The sequence below is a fragment of the Strongylocentrotus purpuratus genome, unplaced genomic scaffold, assembly GCF_000002235.5.
Source record: "Strongylocentrotus purpuratus isolate Spur 01 unplaced genomic scaffold, Spur_5.0 spur5_scaffold_2, whole genome shotgun sequence".
NCBI lineage: Eukaryota > Metazoa > Echinodermata > Echinoidea > Camarodonta > Strongylocentrotidae > Strongylocentrotus > Strongylocentrotus purpuratus.
Window position 1 is genome coordinate 42,083,356 of NW_022145605.1, and position 7,150 is coordinate 42,090,505.

At 35.1% G+C, this 7,150-nt stretch overlaps 1 long non-coding RNA gene across 1 annotated transcript; it reads left to right on the top strand.

Moving 5' to 3' along the window:
• Nucleotides 1-340: 340 nt before the first annotated feature.
• On the top strand, nucleotides 341-5,426 carry LOC115926886. The gene is made up of 2 exons (XR_004065324.1): nucleotides 341-2,082; nucleotides 2,115-5,426. It is a non-coding gene; the product is annotated as an uncharacterized LOC115926886 (long non-coding RNA).
• Nucleotides 5,427-7,150: the final 1,724 nt, after the last annotated feature.

Consider the following 7,150-nt stretch of genomic DNA (forward strand, 5'->3'; position numbering starts at 1 on the left):
AGTTATTGATACCTCTCAGAATTACTTGATGTGTCCCCCTGATTGTTCAGTGAAGTTATTACATCAAATTATACTTGGGCTTGGTGTTTCCCTTTAATTCTATGAAATTATGTGTCCATTTCTTCAATTAACAGGTGATTTTATGCAACTAGACCAATTGAAGGTCAGATAGAACTGCTTGCTTCTCGTCAGACCCTTGCCAATTTAAGGATGTTTCCTATTACTGATTAAACGGCTTTGTTTGTATCCTGGTACTTCTCCAGATGTTTGTTCTCATTACAGATTTTATGGTTTGTGGAACTTTTTTGTTTGAAAAATTTAATCATAGTCCTCAAAAACGTGGTATTTTGTTTTCCACTAGCAACTCAGAGACAATGCAAAGTATACAGTGGAAGAAAGATAAACACAAACAAAAATTTGCATATTAATTTACCTAATCATAATTACTGCTTCGATTCATCAGTTACCTATCAAATCTTCTAGAAAATCAGATGGAGCAGTTCATTACTGGATCATTTCATACCAGAATTGTAATGGCTATTTCTTCTGCATGTTGATAAAACAGTTCCATTTCCGAACAAAAATATCAAGATGTTATTTTTTTTTAATCTTCAAGAAGTCAAATTTTGCTAACCTAATTTTGTTACTTGAATATTGATTTTAGAAACTCGATTTTGTTTTTCCTTAAAAAATTAGCAATTATATGAAACAGGCTTCAGAGATGTGTTACAGTTCTGTTATGACTGACTTGAAAAAGATTATTTCTTCATGATTTTAGACTAATTTTGTGAGAACTTCTTCTTTTCAGGAACTTGATTTTCTAGAAATGAGTTGTTGTGTGAACACAGCCCCAGACAGGTCTTTGAGTTTTGTTTAAAAAGAGTGACCTGTAGAGATTATCTAATCATGATTTCTGCCAGAAAGCGAGGTTACATTGTTTCTCCTAACCACTAATCTAATCTCACAGTACAACTTAAAGCTAAGGTCAGTCAGGCATCGGAATTACCTTTTCAAATTTAGAATGAACAATCTGACCTTCTAAGGACAAGAACAGAAGGTTATAAGTCGGGTACGCAAGATTTCAAACACCCCTTTAAATTGTACATTACAAAAGTAAGTTTTTTATGATAGTGCTGTTAAAAGCTCCGTTATTATTTTTGAAGCATTATTTCAATTATTTCAAAGGTAACTATTTAACCTCCTGCCACCAATCATTGAGATACGTTCATGTTCAATCAGCAACTTTTAAATTAATAGAAAACAGAAATTTATATTTGATAATGCCTCTAAATGATTGACAACTTCCTGAGATAAGATATTTTAAGATCTTCGATTAGATTTTGATTATGATATTAAAGAACATCAGAAAACATTTAAAAATCAATGACTTTGTCTTGGTCTTTAAACCCCATCTGTACTGGCTATCTCATTAACTCGGCTCTCAAGTAACGGTCACCGATTAGGCATTGTTTTCTATATAGAGGGAGCAGGTAGCTGCAAGTAGTACAGTGGGGCTTTAAAGATGGCACTGTTGGTTATCCTAAGAGGATCCTTCCTTTAACCTTGTAGTCCATCCTACCATTCTTCATAAAAGGCTCCTCAATCTCTTCCTTATCTTGTCACCTCAGTGATGTCCTATTTCAGTCTGGTATTCTAAATAAAATACTTGTTATGACTAGTGAATCGAGATCTCAAATGTCCTGACTTCCTCTCATGTCTAGTACCTAATCAGGTATTATATAACAACAATGTGGATGATCTACCAGAGGTCATCTACCAGAGGTCATGGACGGGTCATGGCTCAGTGGTTGAGCCACTAGTGGTCTTGTAACGGTTAGGTCCATAGTTCAATGCAGAGTCAGTCAAAAAGTGTTTAGTGGTGAGACAATGTTCCTTAATATGCAAATCCCACTGATAGCTCTGCCTCCACCCCCCCCCCCCAAGTTGGCTATCTACAAGTATATTATTGCTTAATTTGCTATCAGGTATTAAATGAAAAGAATATCAAAATACAACTTGAGAGCTTCTTTTGCTTCAACCTGTATCAGTGTATTTGATGGTCCACATTTAGACCCACTTTTTGTTTCCTGTAAACAGTGTTTCTCATTGAAAAGTGTACTTAAGTAACTCATGCATAAAGACCACTTGCCCATTTAGTTTGGAGTACAAAATATAAGATGATTAACCACAGTCATCCCAGCTGAATGTAGCTGAAGGTTATTGTTGCAAACAAGTGCTGCTAATCTTCAATATTTACTCACTTGTTATGACAAGAAGATGGACATAATGACCATTGATGACCATGGACAGTTGTACTGACCATAGCTTCCTGTCAAGCCTGTCAAGGGATGAACTGTAAAACTTGAATTGAAGGTGACCAACGTCCACAATCATTACCTAAACTCAACAGATTTCTTGTTCTCTCAAACCAATAGTGGAAAGGTTGCTTGTATGATTTATTTGAAGTGACATTTATAGAGCAAGCTTACCACAGCACCAGCTCGATCAACTTGAAATTAACAAACCAAAAAAGTCCCCCAAATTGATAATAATAAAAACCATCTTTTTTAAAGTTTATGATCGTTATTAAAGAGTCTAGATAGGAATGTTTATTAAGAGCCAAAAGGCTGGTTAGGTGTTAAGTGTATGAGTTAATGCCCTTCTGGCTCACAACAGATAATACATGCTTTGGGGTCTTTGATGTTTGTAACATGAAATAAGCTGGTTTAGAATGATACTGTTATCATTTTCACTATCATCTCTTTCCCCTAACCATCGGAAAGAGGAAAAGCAATATTTGTTCAGCACATTATGGTTATGTAACTTGGTACCATATTTTTCCAGATGTATCTGCACGAGCAGTTTCTACACCTTGCCTTCGTTTTGAAAAAAAACCCTGTGTTGAACAGAAAGAACTGATAGTTGCATTTTGTTAAATAGAATATTCTTGAAAAGAAATTCAATACATTTACATGAACAATGTTTATGTGTTGACAAAACCATGCATTTCTTATGGCTAAATCTACACAGCATTGTCATCCTTTCAAATACTGCTACTTTCTGCCTTCTGATTTGTTTGACAAAATGCAAGCTTTAATGAAACCCTTTGAGAAGAGTATTTTCAACAGCTTTGTATGAAAGTGAAGGAAAAACAATATGTGTTTCTATTGTATTCAATTTCTTTGAAAAGGCCTTGTGAGATTGCATGGCCTATGGGAGCACATGTAGGGTATGTTCTGGAAAAGATTTTTGACAAATTGTTCTAGTTGAGAAGATAGTTTAATTTAAAAGGGCCTGCCAGGCTATTGATGTATTCTAAGAGCATTTTATGAGAATTGATTGAACAATATTTACTCTCTTTACTTTCTTCTGTTTGAAAAAAAAGAAACAAAAATGTCAGTATTTTTCTCTCAGTGTGTTTAGAATTTGAAGGTTCTGCCTTTGGGGTATAGGATGTTATTGTCTACACACGATGTAGATTGCCTTTGAGATTGATAGTAGAATGAGGGTTCACATACAAAGTCAATATTGGAAATGGTGCCAGTTGCAGTAATTGATGTCATTTCTTTGTAGACTCCTGAGTAATTACCAATAATTGATTCTATTCTTCCCTTGTCTGTAGGTTGGTTGAGAGCATTGTGTCTCCAAGTTGATAATAGCAAAGACACAAATCCTAATTGCCTTTAAGGTTAAACCTTGGGTTGATTTGAGAGACAGTTGTTACAGTTTTCTAATTATCCATTCATCACTGCTTGCTTTTCTTGCTCTAGTTCATTTTGCAAATTGTAGCTTTGTGCATTAATTCAGAGAACCATACAATTAATGTACATGCATTACATAAATGTTATGCTTGCTTTACTTTTTACAGATATATGTGTTTAAAGAATTACTTTCAAAGGGGTTCGATAATTGTTTTGGTAAGCCGCCAAGCCATTTTCCAAGTTAGTTTGATTTAATGTAAATTAGTAAAATACAATCCTGCGATGCTGCACATCTTTTGTCTCTTAAGAGCCACAACATGATGCCACAATGCAACTTTAGCATACAGTCAATTTCTTGTGTCATTAAAGAGATGATTTTTTCTTTTCTTTACAGTGTTCATAGAATGACAGGCAACTGAACGGTAAAATATGATATGAATTCATTGTTTAGTTCCACATTTTGACTCTTTGGTGTTTACACTTGCGGGTTTCTACATGAAATTTTCATAGGATTTGTCTATATCTAAAAGAGAAGCAGGATCAAACCGTTTTTTGGGCTTACTCTGACTCTTGCCATTAAGGAACTCAATGATAAAAATGTACTTCCAAGCTTGCAGAGGCACACATTAATTACATGTCTACATTTTGCACAGACTTTCAATTCTTTTTGTCTGGTATAGAAGATAAAGAATATAAAATATAACCTTTTTAGTATGTCCACTGTGTGATAAGTGACTTGCACCATGTACTCATAGGAAGACAGGGTGCTATTTCATTAGGGTCTGAATTGTTAAAGACTAATATGCCTAAAGTAACTTGTAACCTATCTTGTCCTATGAAGCTTTATGTACCAAATTTTAATGATTCTTTGAGTCATAGATATTTCTTCATTTGTATATCATTTTGTTTTGTTTTTAATAAATGGAACATATTAATGTTGGTTGCCTTTTCTTAAAAAATTGATAAGAAAAAGATATTTGATTTGAAAGTTTTTTGCAAGTATTTTTGTCCCTATTGTAGACGTTTATAACGGGCATGTAGCAAATCAATATGATGAAGACATCATACTGATACACGTTATGTCATTTTCGTTTCATACAAGTTTACCCATGGTGAATTCTTTTTTCAATGCAAGGGGTTATATTGGTATTCTGTGATGGATACCTAGAAAGAGAATAATTAGCTGAGAAAAATCTTCTGAAGTAATCATATATTCATGAAATGTTATGATCACCTTGTTGTCTTTTAATGTTTTGTGTTCTTCCTCACACTGGGAACAAAGTACATTCCTTACAAAGTTATCTGAATAATCATATTTATATGAGTTTGTTTTATATGTAGGTGATTAAACGTACTTTGTCTTTGTTGCTCCTTAGTGTTGTGTGCTATAGCACCCATTCATAGTCATGATATCAATCATGATTTCTGGTTGATTGTGATATAGCCTATAAGATTTTGTAAAGAAAGATTAGTGGAGAATATTTATATGAAGAGATGTACATATAAATGAGCGTGATGTATTGGATACAAGAAGTACAAATTGTATGATTATTGTTTTCAATTCACTATTTTTTGTTCTTTTCATTTTTTGTTCATATTATTGATATATGATTGATAAATGCTTTGTCTATATATATCTTTGTCGAAAAACAATGCAATAAAAAAGGGACCTAGATTACGGAATATTGAGTTGAAATGTTCTTTTCTGTGGTTTCATAAAATCAGCGAATAATTTGTTTCTGTGAACCCTATTTTGTGTAGTCCTCCTTTCCATCCTTCCTCTCTCTTTAAATCACAATCTGACTTTTCAGTCAAATTATGGTGTGTTTTTAGTGTGCATGCATGTAGTCCTTCTTGCATGCGATGACAATTTTCATCTTTGTAAAGTAATTTAATATTTTATGCAAGTCGTGTGTTGCAATGCACTTCACTGGCAAATGTACTATACGTTAGAGCTTTATATAAAATATAGGAGCCTTGGTGAAATGTCTGGTTTCTTTCATCAATTTTCTTGCAATAAATCGCCTCTTGATACTTCTTTTAATAAGTGAAGTTAGCAATCATATGCATTCACCACCTAACTCTAGTACTGCTGGTTCTCTCCCTGGCCCTGAGGGTAGTAGTAATGATCTTATGAATGGTTGTCGGTTGTAAACTAGTCTTCCTCGAAAAGTACAGTCCTTTGATTTGCGTTTACTCTTGACAAGTTTTCTAAAAACATCGAGATATTTCTTGCATGGAAATAAAAGATTTATTCACAGATTAAGTTTCGTAATCAGATAATAAAATGAGCATTTATCTTGGGGGGGGGGGGGGACCCCAAAACACTTCCTTAAAAACCCTCTGCTTTATTCTCGATTATGATTACAATGGTGCTGGTGGTTCTGATGATGATAGCAATAAAGTTGGCGCTGATGGTGCCAAAGATGATGAGGGTGGACAACTTAAAGATTTCGATAGCCACAAAGACTGCAGTGACGATGACGACGATGATGAGGATGATGATGAAGATCATACATCCCCCAAATCTTTCCTCCCGGCCCGGACGTAGATTCCATCCAACCAACAATCTCCTGAACACCCTGTGTACTTTTCTTGCATGTCTCAACAAGGAGGTCCCTGTTCTACTCCTCTCCTAGGTCACCTTACACACACCATCTCTCATCATGACCTACGATCTGTAATACATTCAAACTAGTAATGTTACTGTAAGTAAGTCGTCTCCCACAACTCTCTACTACAAATTAGATCTATCTGTCCGCTTACAGCCAAAATCATTTCCAGGCTGTCTCAATTTTGTTCTTCCCGTTGTTGGGAGTATTGAACTAAAGAACTACCTTTCGGCAGCATTCAAACGCTTTGCTGTGGTCCCGAGTAAAGTGCTTTATAAAGGGAACCGATGATATCTTGCTATGTTATAACATTCTGTCTCGGTCTGTTAACAAGTGATAGAGACATCACTTTTGACATTGAAGGAAATGTTCAAAAGTCTTGAGTACTTGAACGATAACCGAGCCATCTGATTTTACAGCTGTGTTATTGCTTTGTTTTTGTTCTAAAAAAAAAGGAAGAAAAGAAAACGGTCGGTGATGAAAATAACTCAATTTTTGCACCATCTCAGGGCAAATGTCTTTTGACATTGTAAGTAAAAGGCCTAAAAAAACATGCATATTGACTAGACGATAATTCTTTTATTATAAAGGTCCAGATCCCTCGATCCATTAAGCATCCCCCCCCCCCCAATACACCATTTTGGGACGGGAATGCTCTGTATCGGCGGTCTTTTGCAACAATTATCAAAAACCTAATCGTATCTGAAGGGTTTAAACCGACTCCTGTTTCCTCAAGTCTTAGTCAATTATAAAGTGTAAATTTTAGACGGGGGGGGGGGGGGCGGGAGGGGGGGGGGGCAATATTTCACAATTACGCATCGGACATTCCCTAGCTAG